We start from the raw sequence: 12,180 nt of genomic DNA, 5'->3' as shown, positions 1-12,180 counted from the left end.
AGTAAAAAGCCCATTTAAAAAAGCACTGTAAGCGGCACTAGTATGAGTGCCTCAGTGACAGGGGCGTGCTTTCAGCCCATATGAAAGCACGCCACTGTCACTGAGGCTTATATGATTGGGCACAAGATTCTGAGCTTTCCTTGGGGTCCAGCCCACCCTCCACCCCGAGAGAGTCCCCTGCACCAGTGCACCTGTTCCCACGGACTGCTCACCTGAGTCTCCTCTCATTGATTGCCGGGTGCAGCTCTCATTGCCACCGGGATTGACCATTGCTCCAGGTAAGGGCCAGCGTCAGGCGCACCGCAGTGCGAGATACTCCACCATCCTTCACCCCTCCACATGTCAGTGTCCGCGCCGCTATAGTCGAGAGCCGCTGTAGAGAGTCGGTGTGCACATCCTGCCATCTCCCATGTCCGTGCTGAGCGCTGCTGTGTACTGACCATAGGCTGCCCTGCGCTCTGTGTTTCAGATAGCAGGGCAGCACATGGTCAGTACGCAGCAGCGCTCAGCACGGAGATGTGCGCACTGTGCCAGTGTATGGGGGGGGGCAATTACTCCATATGTGCCAGGGGAAAAGGGTAGGGGGGTGATTACTGGGGTATAAGGGGAGGGGGGTGCTGATTACTGGATATGTGCTGGGGCATAAAGGGAGGGGGATGATTACTGGATATGTGCTGGGCATAAGATGAGGGGGTGGTGATTACTGAATATGTGCTGGGGCATAAGCGGAGGGGGGTGGTGATTACTGGATATGTGCTGGGGCATAAGGTGAGGGGGGTGATTACTGGATATGTGCCGGGGCATAAGGGGTGGGGGCAGTGGCGTAACTAGAAATATTTCTCCCCCAATCCAAAAAATTCTTCGGCGCCCCCACCCCCCCCCCTAATTGGCACTAGTAAAGGGAGAAATATGCGCGCGCCGCCAAAAAGGGGTGTGGCTTCGTTGAAATGGGCGTGGCTTCGCGTAAAGGGGCGTGGCATTGCAGGAAAAGACTACCTTATACCCCAGTTTTGCAACCTGCATGCCCAGACGTTAGCCACCACAGGAAAGAAAAATAATCCTGATTCATGCCCCTTACATTATTTGTCTTTTTTCCTCCTTATAGTAATGCCCAGTATACATTATTCCACATACTGCAATGGCCTTAGCCATTATGCCACACACAACAATGCACATGACACAATATGCACACACTGTAATGCCCCCGACACATTATGCCACACACCGTAATGCCCCCCGACACATTATGACAGGAATCGCAATGCCCGTTATACATTATGCTACACACCGTATCTGTGACACATTATGACACATACCGCAATGCCCGTTATACATTATGCCACACCGCAATGACCCCGAGACATTATACCACAATGCCCGTGATATAGTATACAACACACCGTAATGCCTGACACATTATGACACACACCGCAATGTCCGTGATACATTATGCCACACACCGTAATGCCCATTACACATTAAGTTCTACAGTAAGGCTTCTAATTACTTTTAAATTACCTGCTCGTTGCCAGGGGTTTCATGCTCTTTGTTCCATGCACGGTGCCAGGGGTTTTCATGCTCAGGGTGTCATGCTCGTTGCCAGAGGTTTCATGCACTGGGTGTCATGCTCGTTGCCAGGGGTTTCATGCATTGGGTGTCATGCTCGTTGCCAGGGGTTTCATGCACTGGGTGTCATGCTCGTTGCTAGGGGGTAGTGCTTGTTGCTAGGGCTGTGCTCCCAGTGCCACATATGCCCCCAGTGCCAGATATTCCCCCACAGTGCCAGGTATATGCCCCCAGTGCCAGATATTCCCCCACAGTGCCACATATGCCCCCTCAGTGCCTGCTCCCCCCAGTGCCAGATATTCCCCCACAGTGCCAGGTATATGCCCCCAGTGCCAGATATTCCCCCACAGTGCCAGGTATATGCCCCCAGTGCCAGATAGTCCCCCACAGTGCCAGGTATATGCCCCCAGTGCCAGATAGTCCCCCACAGTGCCAGGTATATGCCCCCAGTGCCAGATATTCCCCCACAGTGCCAGGTATATGCCCCCAGTGCCAGATAGTCCCCCACAGTGCCAGGTATATGCCCCCAGTACCAGATATTCCCCCACAGTGCCAGGTATATGCCCCCAGTGCCAGATAGTCCCCCACAGTGCCAGGTATATGCCCCCAGTGCCAGATAGTCCCCCACAGTGCCAGGTATATGCCCCCAGTGCCAGATATTCCCCCACAGTGCCAGGTATATGCCCCCAGTGCCAGATAGTCCCCCACAGTGCCAGGTATATGCCCCCAGTGCCAGGTATATGCCCCCAGTGCCAGATATTCCCCCACAGTGCCAGGTATATGCCCCCAGTGCCAGATAGTCCCCCACAGTGCCAGATATTCCCCCACAGTGCCAGGTATATGCCCCCAGTGCCAGATAGTCCCCCACAGTGCCAGGTATATGCCCCCAGTGCCAGATAGTCCCCCACAGTGCCTGCTCCCCTCCCCCTCCTTTGTGTTGGAGGGACACGGAGCGCACAGCGCGCGCCCCCCTGTGTCCCTCCTGGCTTTCCGGTTGTCTAATAAAGGAAGTGCCGGTTCGTGAGCCAATCAGAGCTCACGAACGGCACTTCCTGTATTAGACAGCCGGAGAGCCAGGGAGGGACACAGGGGGGCGCGCTGTGCGCTCCGTGTCCCCCCTTACAGCGGCGGGGGGAAGGAGACCTGCAGATTGACATGCGGACGCTCGTCCGCATGTCAATCTGTTCTAAGTCAGTGGCGCCCCCGCAGCCCCTCGCCCCCAAGCCACCGCGAGGGCTGCAGGGGCAGTAGTTACGCCACTGGGTGGGGGGGTGATTACTGTGTGTGTGCCGGGGTATAAGGGGAGGGTGACTACTGCATATGTGCTGGGGTATAAGGGGAGGGGGGGGGGGGGGGTGATTACTGTGTGTTTGTGTGTGTGTGTGTTGGGGTATAAGAGGAGGGGGGTGATTAATGTGTGTGTGTGTGTGTGTGTGTGTGTGTGTGTGTGTGTGTGTGTGTGTGTGTGTGTGTGTGTGTGTGTGTTGGGCATAAGAGGAGGGGGGTGATTAATGTGTGTGTGCCGGGTTATAAGGGGAGGGGGCGATTACTACTGCTGTCTTGATCAACCAGCCTGCAGCTGTAATCCCACTTCCATGCTTCCAGGCAGACCCTCCACTTCTCTCCTTAACCTCTGGCACATCTGCTGCCCAGGCCCTGGCTGCTGCTACTCCCCAGACTTCGTGGGCATTGGCGGCGGCATCGGACTGGGAAATAGCTGTCGGGGCGGTAGCTGGCAGTGAATTTAGCAGGCATTGGCAGCTGGCATGGGCGGCAGTACAGTAACGGGCAGTGGCCATAGCGGTGGTGGTAGCGGGCATGCCTCATCAGCCACTGACCTCACCGCACGCCACTGATAAAAAAAGGCCAAGACCTAAGCCTTTCTTGCCACTTTGTGTGGTGAATGGCATATTGACAATTTATCTTTCTTTGTAGCTAACTTTCACCTTCATCCAGTGCCAGAAATAGTAATCTAACACTGTAGTTTAATTTCACCAACAGTGTCGCACAATACATGTATGAGTACGAAATAAAATATATTACTGTGGTACCACCTTCACCAACAGTGTTGTACAATACATGTTTGAGTACAAAATAAAATATATTACATTATGGTTGACCTTCACCAACAGTGTCACACAATACATGTATGAGTACAAAATAATAAAATACTGCAGTTTGACCAGCAGTGTCACAGTACTTATGAAAATAAAATAAAAATTGTATAGTACACTGGGGTACAGCACAATTTTTTTGTAATAATTATATTTTAGGCTTTTATTATTTACATTTTACACAGGGACGGAGCCCCTGGATGGATGGACGGACAGATAACCCATGTACAGACACAGCAGCCCCTGGATACATACTGGGGTACAGCAGAGCCGTCTTAACAGCAGTGTAGGCCCCTGGGCACAGCAATGCACTGGGCCCCCTGCCCACCCATCAGCGGTAGTGGTGGGGGGTGCTATCAGCGGCAACTTTGATGTCCCACAGGCAGTAGGGGGTTCTATCTTTCGCTCAGCATGTAGGAACTGAATAAATAATTTCTGCTAATTACTCCTTTACTGCACAGATGGAGCAGGAAGGAGAACACTAAACTATAGAAGGGGACATTGCACTGAATGAAGGGGCCAGGGTACTGACTTCCAGGGTGGTAGGGGGTGTTTAATACACAGGGGAGGGGTCAATAGTTGCGTGGGCTTAATATTCATAATTTTCTTTTGGGGGGCAGCTTGCTTTACTGCAGATATCTCCAGTTCCTGGAAATAGATTTCCTAGCTTTAATGGGATAAAATAAAAAACTAGAGAGTCCCACCTTTCAGGAAGTACTGGGGACTTGGAAATCAGAGTTCAGGAGCCAGAGCAATCCACCAACGAAAACTGCATATTAGGCATGTGGAGCTGGAGCAGGGACCAGCTGCTTGAAAGCTGATATCTCTGGTTCTGGGCATAGTAGAGACAAGCTGTCAGTGTTCACCACAAGAGGAGAGTCCCAGCTTTTGGACTATACCCTCAGAAAAACTCCAAGTCAGACAGAACTCGAGATATCAGGCTGGGAAGAGCAATTAAGAGGCTTGGATGGGGACCACTGCTTTGAAGTCAGATATCTCCGGTTCCTCAAGGCCGATTTTCAAAAATCTGGTATCCCTGGAAAGAGGGGACCCTCAGCTATCAGCCAAGGGCCCTTATACTCCTGGGGCCCTTGGGCAAGAGCCCACTGAGCCCATACGAAAAGACGTTACAGTACATAAAAGAATATATATATAGATATCTCCTATATAATAGCCTTGTGACTCTGTGCCTGGCCCTCTAACGCTGGGTGGAGACAAAGATCTGGCCAATTATATAGGAGAGGGATAAGAAACACCCAGGCAAGGATTCACTGTCTCTGGTGTCCCAGCATGGCTGCAGTCACGGGACACTGAGGCACAGCGCTCTCCCTGTCCAAAGGGCTGCCCCGGGGGAAAAGCTCTCAAGGCGCAGCCCCTCTCTGCACCATGCTGCAAGGGGGACTGCTCAGCTGTGTGACCCGGGGATCAGCGCCGGCGGTGGAGCAGAGCACGCTGCGGCTGGGTGGGGAAGTGACGGGCTCGGGGGAAGCCGGCCCACTGTTTCTCCTGACGGAAACATCATGGGGCAGAGGAGGCAGCGGCGGCAGCGCTGAACGTGCTGCTGCTGTTGTGGGAGATATACTGCAGCTGTGTGGGGAAGTGCCGGGCCATGGGAATCCCCTGCAACTGCCCCTCCACCACCAACGTCACCTCCTGACCCCCTCCCCCATCTGCCACACCACCGCACCTGGCCCTTTCCCACCCACACCACCCATGCTTCTCCACCCCCACACGGCAGCTCCCAACCCTGTACACCACCTGCAGCACCCCCCTCCCCCACCCGTGGCATCCCCGCACCCCCACACCTGCCCCTCCACCACCCGCAGCACCTTCGGCCCACCTCCCCCATCCACCGCACCCCCGCAACCAGCCCCTTCTCCATCCGCAGTGCCTTCGGAACCCCTCCACCATCCCCAACAGCCCTGCACCTGCCCCTCCCCCACCCGCCACACCCCTCCACCTCCAGACCCCCTCCCTCTTTCGCGGCCCCCCCAGCACCTCCCGACCACTCACCCATCCGCACACCCCCTCCCCTATATCAACACCCCTCCACCCGTAGCATCAACAGACACCCTCCCCCACAATGCAGCAACCCCCACACCCATACCTTCCCCCACCACCTCCAAAACTGCCCCTCCCCTAATGCCCTCGGACCCCGTCCCCCACCCACGGCAACCTCCACAACTGCCCCTCCACCACCCGCGGCACCTCCACACCCACCCCACATCCCACACACCACCGCACCTGACCCTCTCCCACCCACACCACCCATGCTTCTCCCCCCCCATACGCCACCTCCCAACCCCCTACCCCACCTGCAGCACCCTCCCTCCCCCACCTGTGGAATGCATGCACCCCTGCTCCTGCCCCTCCACCACATGCCCCCTCCCCCATCCACCGCACCCCCCGAACCAGCCCCTTCTCCACCCGCAGTGCCTTCGAAACCCCTCCCCCATCCCCAACAGCCCTGCACCCGCCACACCTCCTCCCCTCCACTGTTCACACTGCCTCCAGACCCCCTCCCCCATTCGCTGCACCCTTCCAGCACCTCCCAACCCGCTCACCCATTCGCACCCCCCCATAACAACCCCACTCCACCCGTAGCATCTACAGACACCCTTCCCCACACCGCAGCAACCCCCGCACCCGTCCCTTCCCCACCCGCGCCACCCACCTCTCCCCCACCCTCGGCACCCCCACAACCACCCCTCCCCTACTGCCCTCGGACCCCGTCTCCCACCCTCGGCAACCCCCGCAACCACCCCTCCCCCACCCACGGCACCTCCTGACCCTATCCGCAACACCATCGCACCTGCCCCTCTCCCACCCGCGGCACCCATTCTCCTCCCCCACATACGGTACCCCCCACCCGTGGCATCCAAACACCCCCCCTCCACCACCCACAGCACCCCTCACCCATCCACCCAACGCCCACACCCGCAGTGCCATCGGAACCCCTCCCCCCATCCCCATCATCCACGCTCCTGTCCCTCCGCCACCTGCACCACTCCGGTCCCCCTTCCCCATCCACTGCCCCCACGCCCCCTCCCCCGGCCACAGCACCTCCTGACCCTCCTCACCCATCCACCCCCCCATCCACCCCCTCCACCCGTAGCATCCACAGACACCCTCCCCCATCCACAGCAACCCCCACATCTCCCCCATCTGCCCCCCTCCACCCACAGCATCTACATACACCCTCCTCCATCCGGAGGCCCCCCTCACCCGCCCCTCCACCACCCGTGGCACCCCCACACCACCTCAGGAAACCACACCTGTCCTTCCCCCACCCGCGTCACCCTCGCCCTTCCCCCACCCATAGCACCTCTGGACCCCACTCCCCCGCCCATCCACCCCCGCAGCACCTCCCAGCCCCCTCCCCCATCCGCCCCTCCAACTGCAGCATCTACAGACACCCTCCCTCATCTACGGTCCTCCCACCCACACCCGCTACATTCTCTATATCTGTTCACGCCATCACAAGAGGAGACGCCCCCTTCACCATCGGCTGCCCTTACATTACGCAATATTTTACCACTAACAACAGTAGGAATGCAGGTAATACTCCATATAATACAAATATTCAACCACACAAAGGCGTGCAGGGGTTAAGGGGGCATAGCCCCCTACGACGGTGTGAAGAGCGACCATAGGGCGCGATGAAGCACATAGTATGTGTATGCAGAGCACCCCTGCACAGACACAGTAGCCCCTGGATGTACACTAGGGTACAGCACAAACAAATACTTTTATTTTAAATTAATAAAATATTAGTTTTATCTTTTAACACTGGGGCTGAGCCCCTGGATGGACTGAGAGAGCATCCCTGTAAAGACACAGCAGCCCCTTTTTTTTATAGAATATTGTAATAGTTTTCTTTTTTTTAACACTGGAGCAGAGCCCCTGGATGGATGCACAGAGCACCCCTAGACGGACAGAGCACACCTGGAGTACACAGTAGCACCCCCTGGATGGACAACACTGCACCTCTGATGGACATCACAGCACTGCTGGGGGTATATTTACTAAGCTCCCGATTTTGACCGATTTGTTGTTTTTTCTTCAAAGTGTCATCTCGGGAATTTACTAAACTCAAATCACGGCAGTGATAAGGTCATTCGTATTTTTTTTGAAATTCAAAGAAAAAAATACGAATGAATACACCATCGGTCAAACGCGGCTGTTTAGGTATACAACTCGGTAATTTACTATGCATTCGTATTTGAAATCTCTACCGTGAAAGTGCATTGGCGGCCATGAAAAAAAGTCTGGAAAAAAACAGACCTGCTTTTGAGAAGCGTGTTTACATGTGTTTCCAATTCTACATTAATCACACCTGCATTTTTGGCCCTTTAAAAGGGACCCAAGCACATTTTTCAAATCTCTCACTCTGAAATGGCTGCTGCCGTGTGTAGTACTGATTCTTGTTTGCTGTGGGATACCTGAGACTGCTCCATGAGGCTACAATAAACCAGGGCCAGGAAACTGAACATGGTCAGCAGGTTGTCCAGGTGCCGCGGAGGCTGCGCAGGCCTCGTTTTTTTAGGGGCATTTAAGCTTAAATGCATTGGCCGATGACCAGGTCATACAGATGTTCCGGCTAAATAGAAACAACATTTTCCGTCTGTATGACCTTGTCAAACTGGACCTAGACCCTGAGACAGCACGCACTCGCTCTGTCTCAGGCCTGCACAAACTCCTGGCTGTGTTGCACTTTATGGCTACTGGCAGCTTTCAGGCTGTGACTGGCGATGTAATTGGTATCTCACAGCCCACCTTTTCTAAATATTTAAAGCAGGTGAGTTAAAACATACATATGCCTCTATGTCTAAGTGGTGCTTCTGTTATGTAATATAACACATTATTGTATTTATTACAGGTCATGAAACTCACCTTATATTTTGTAATGTCCACTCAGGTTTTGGATGCTTTGGATACACACATAGATGCCTCTATCTGCTTCCCTACCCAGGAGTCGCAGTGGCATGCAGTCAGGGTAGCTTTCTATGAGCTTGCTGGCATGCCCAATGTGCTGGGTGCCATAGATTGCACACACGTTGAGCTGAGACCACCTAGGGGCAGGCAATACATTTATACCAATAGACATCTGGCCCACTCTACTAATGTCCAGGTGGTTTGTGATGCAAATCTAAAAATTATGAGTGTTGTTGCGGGTTACCCTGGTGGCTGCCATGACTCCTTCATCCTCAGTCAGTCATCCCTTTTTGATAAATTTGAGGCCGGACAAATGCCTGATGGATGGCTGCTGGGTATGTTCCAAGTTGGTTGTGTGTATGTGTGTTAACCTCAACATCGTCATTATGTAAGCTATTTTTTGCCTAAACCACATGTCCTAATGTTGGCTATATCTGTCTTTCAGGTGATGGGGGATATGGCTGCTTCTCTTGGCTTCTTACTCCATTGTCCCAACCTGATTCCCCTGCTGAACACAATTACAATAATGCACATAAGTCCACGCGGAATGTGATAGAAAGATCTTTTGGGGTGCTGAAATCTAGGTTTCGGTGTCTGGATAAGTCTGCAGGGCTTTTGTTGTATAGTCCCTCAAAGGTGACTAGGATTGTGTTCTGCTGCTGTTTTCTTCATAATATGTGTTTGTGCCAACATCTGCCACATGTTGAGGAGGAGGAGGCTGATGTTGGTGATGAAGAAAACAGCCACAAGTAGAGGAGTTAGAAACATCCGGCGACAGTGTGAGTACAGATGTAGGGAGGCAGGTAAGGCAAGAACTGATTCTGCGTTATTTTACCGGTAAGTCTTAATTTTTCATAATCAACATTGGCTAACCCAATCCTAAAATATATGTAGTTATGAATTCTGTTTGTGATGCGTTATTGTTTGATATTAGTCATGTTGTTTACAGTTAGTCAATAACATTTTCGTCTTACACTGTCAGTCAATAACAAATGAAACATTACACATATTGCGTTTGAGTAATTTATTACCTTAAACACTTGAATTTGGTTTGTCACAATTCGATAATCTTTAAATATATTTGAAAATACTGTATATTTTGATGCAGGCTTGCTCATTTCCTAGGTGTTTTTTTGTTGGGTGCAGATGATTGTGATGGCACATTGGGCCGGGTTCTGCTGGATCGTCTAACTGGGGAGGTAACTGGGGTCTGGCTTCGTGCGGTTGTCCCTGAGCTTGAGCTTTGTTGCTGGGATGCCAACACATTTACGTTTTGGCTCAGGTTGTTGAGGCTTGCTGTGAGTTGTGTGGTTGCGGCAGTGTTGTTGGCGATGATTCGGGACAGGCTTTTTGTAATTAATTGATTATTTTAGATAATTTGAATGAGGGCTTGTTGATGGCGGTGTTGTTCGTCCATTATTCGCTGAAAACTTGCTATCAGTTGGCTGTTGTCGGCTCTCATCTGCTCCATGGTATTGGCCCCTCTGCCAAGTTGCACAATCAGTCTGCCCGAGTTTCTACTGAGTCTAGGTAGATGATGGGGCAGACTGGCAAGATATTGGCTGTGTGTGTTGGGACAGGCATAGTTTTGTGCCTGTTGTGTGGCCCAACTGGACCAAAACTCTGGTCCCATTTGTGGCTGGGGTGGTGTTGGGCTCAATTGGGGGGGTGGGGGTTGTTTGGGGTGGTGGAGTTATGTCAGCCGGCGTGGTTGGCTGGTTATTATCAATCGCTTGCAGGTGGAGTGTGAACATTTGCTGCAAGTCAGTTTCCTGCTGGGTATCCTGGGGCATGATGTCTGGATCTGTATGGGGTTGAAGACAGCCACAATTTAGTTACTCTTGTGCTTCTGGTTGGTTTCAGCTTTACGGCAACATGCATTACTTCTTAATATGCATGTTGTAAATTATAAATAGAGTGTGGGCTAAACTTAAAATATTATTGTACATTATTTTAGAAACATGTGGCTTCTTAGGTACCCTACTCATTTAATCAATTATTTAGGTAAATGTTGGACTATGAGACATACTTAATGTGCTAACACGTAGAACTATAACAAATAACAATTCCACCATTTACATATTCTGTTTGTAGCTTCCTTTGGGCAAACAAACACAATACATTAAATGTGTTGAACAATACACTCATACATTGTTAAAGGCTGTCAGTGTTGCCCAGTAAACTTTTTAAAATATAGTGGAAATAATTTTTTTTAAAAATATGGGGGTAAATTTACTAAGGTGGTAGATTTGTAGAACTGGTGATGTTGGCCATGGCAACCAATCTGGTTCTACTTACCATTTATGTAGCTGCTTCTACCGAATAATAGATATAATCAGATTGGTTGCTATGGGTAAAATTCTACCACCGTATTAATTTTTCCCCATGGATGGCAGGAGTGGGCACACCTATTTAGCGCATATTGTTAAGTTGAGATGTGAACAACGAAATAATGCTTACCATGGGGTCAAATTACTAAGATGGAAGTTAGATTTAAGATGGGATGTTGTCCATAGCAACCAATCACATTGCAGGGATTATATTCGAGAAGGTGCTGTATTAATGTGACGTAGAATAAGATTGCTTGCTATGGTCAACATCACATCTTAAAGAGAACTCCCATCTTAATAACGTTACCCCCATGTGTTTGCTGGTGGGGATTAATACAAGGATGAGTGTGTGTTTTTGGTTATGTTTTTTTGTTGTGCAAAAACACTGTGTTTTTTAAAAATAAAATTGTATTTTTATGTTTACTCACCAGACAGCTGAGGGGATTGTGGTTCCTCGCTTTGTGGACTGGCCAAAATGACTTCTGGTGGCTGAGCCAACACAGTGGAGATGCGCCGTTGTGGTGGTGAGGATGCGGGTGTAGATACCGCCTCAAGATGCCGTCTCTTGCTAAACATCTTCTGGAGACTGGCAGACCCCTGCGAAGGTCGTCTTAGTGGAGGGTGGTGCGATGATGAAGTTCCTATGGGATAATATAAACATTATAATTCTGTCTTTCTATGTGTTTGCAGATTATGTGTATACACAAAATACTTACCTGCATCGCCAGCATCCACATCTCTTGGCAGTGTGGTTTGTGTCTTGGCTGTGCTGGCTCTCTTTCGTACTGTCGAAATATGAAGATTGTCCTTATGAGCATTATATTGTGATTATATATATATATTTTTTAAATTCTTTATTTGTACGTGGTCAGGCACATAGAGAAGGCATTACAGAAATACATGGGACAAGCGGCCAACATAGCCAGTGTCCAGGATAGACCACAAATTTTCAGATAAACAACAGGGTTAATCGGTGTAGAAAGAACAATAGAGTTCAAACATGGGGTTCAAGGGGGGGGGGGGGGAGGGAGGAGGAGAGGAACAGGGGAGGGGGAGGACCACATTAGCATCCGTACATAATATATATCGTGAGAACAACAAGATCAGAATAAAAGGAAGGAGGGGAGTCAGGAAGGAGGCGGAAACAGACAGAGCAAAGGGAAAAGAGAAGATAGAGAAAGAGAGGAGGTATGATAAAGAGAGATGTCAGGGAGAGAGATTGTATGAGGTGCCCA

The 12,180-nt window shown here is 51.1% G+C and overlaps 1 long non-coding RNA gene across 1 annotated transcript in view; it reads left to right on the top strand.

The window, feature by feature from the left end:
* The window catches only part of LOC134929200 (uncharacterized), a 153,737-nt gene extending 141,993 nt beyond the window's left edge, over window positions 1-11,744 (top strand). The window contains exons 2-3 of the long non-coding RNA XR_010178373.1: window positions 9,061-9,452; window positions 11,377-11,744. This is a non-coding gene — a long non-coding RNA (uncharacterized LOC134929200). The remainder of the gene's footprint in view (window positions 1-9,060; window positions 9,453-11,376) is intronic.
* The last annotated feature ends 436 nt before the right edge of the window (window positions 11,745-12,180 follow it).

This window comes from Pseudophryne corroboree, chromosome 5 (genome assembly GCF_028390025.1).
Source record: "Pseudophryne corroboree isolate aPseCor3 chromosome 5, aPseCor3.hap2, whole genome shotgun sequence".
NCBI lineage: Eukaryota > Metazoa > Chordata > Amphibia > Anura > Myobatrachidae > Pseudophryne > Pseudophryne corroboree.
This window is presented reverse-complemented; position numbering and strand designations above follow the sequence as displayed.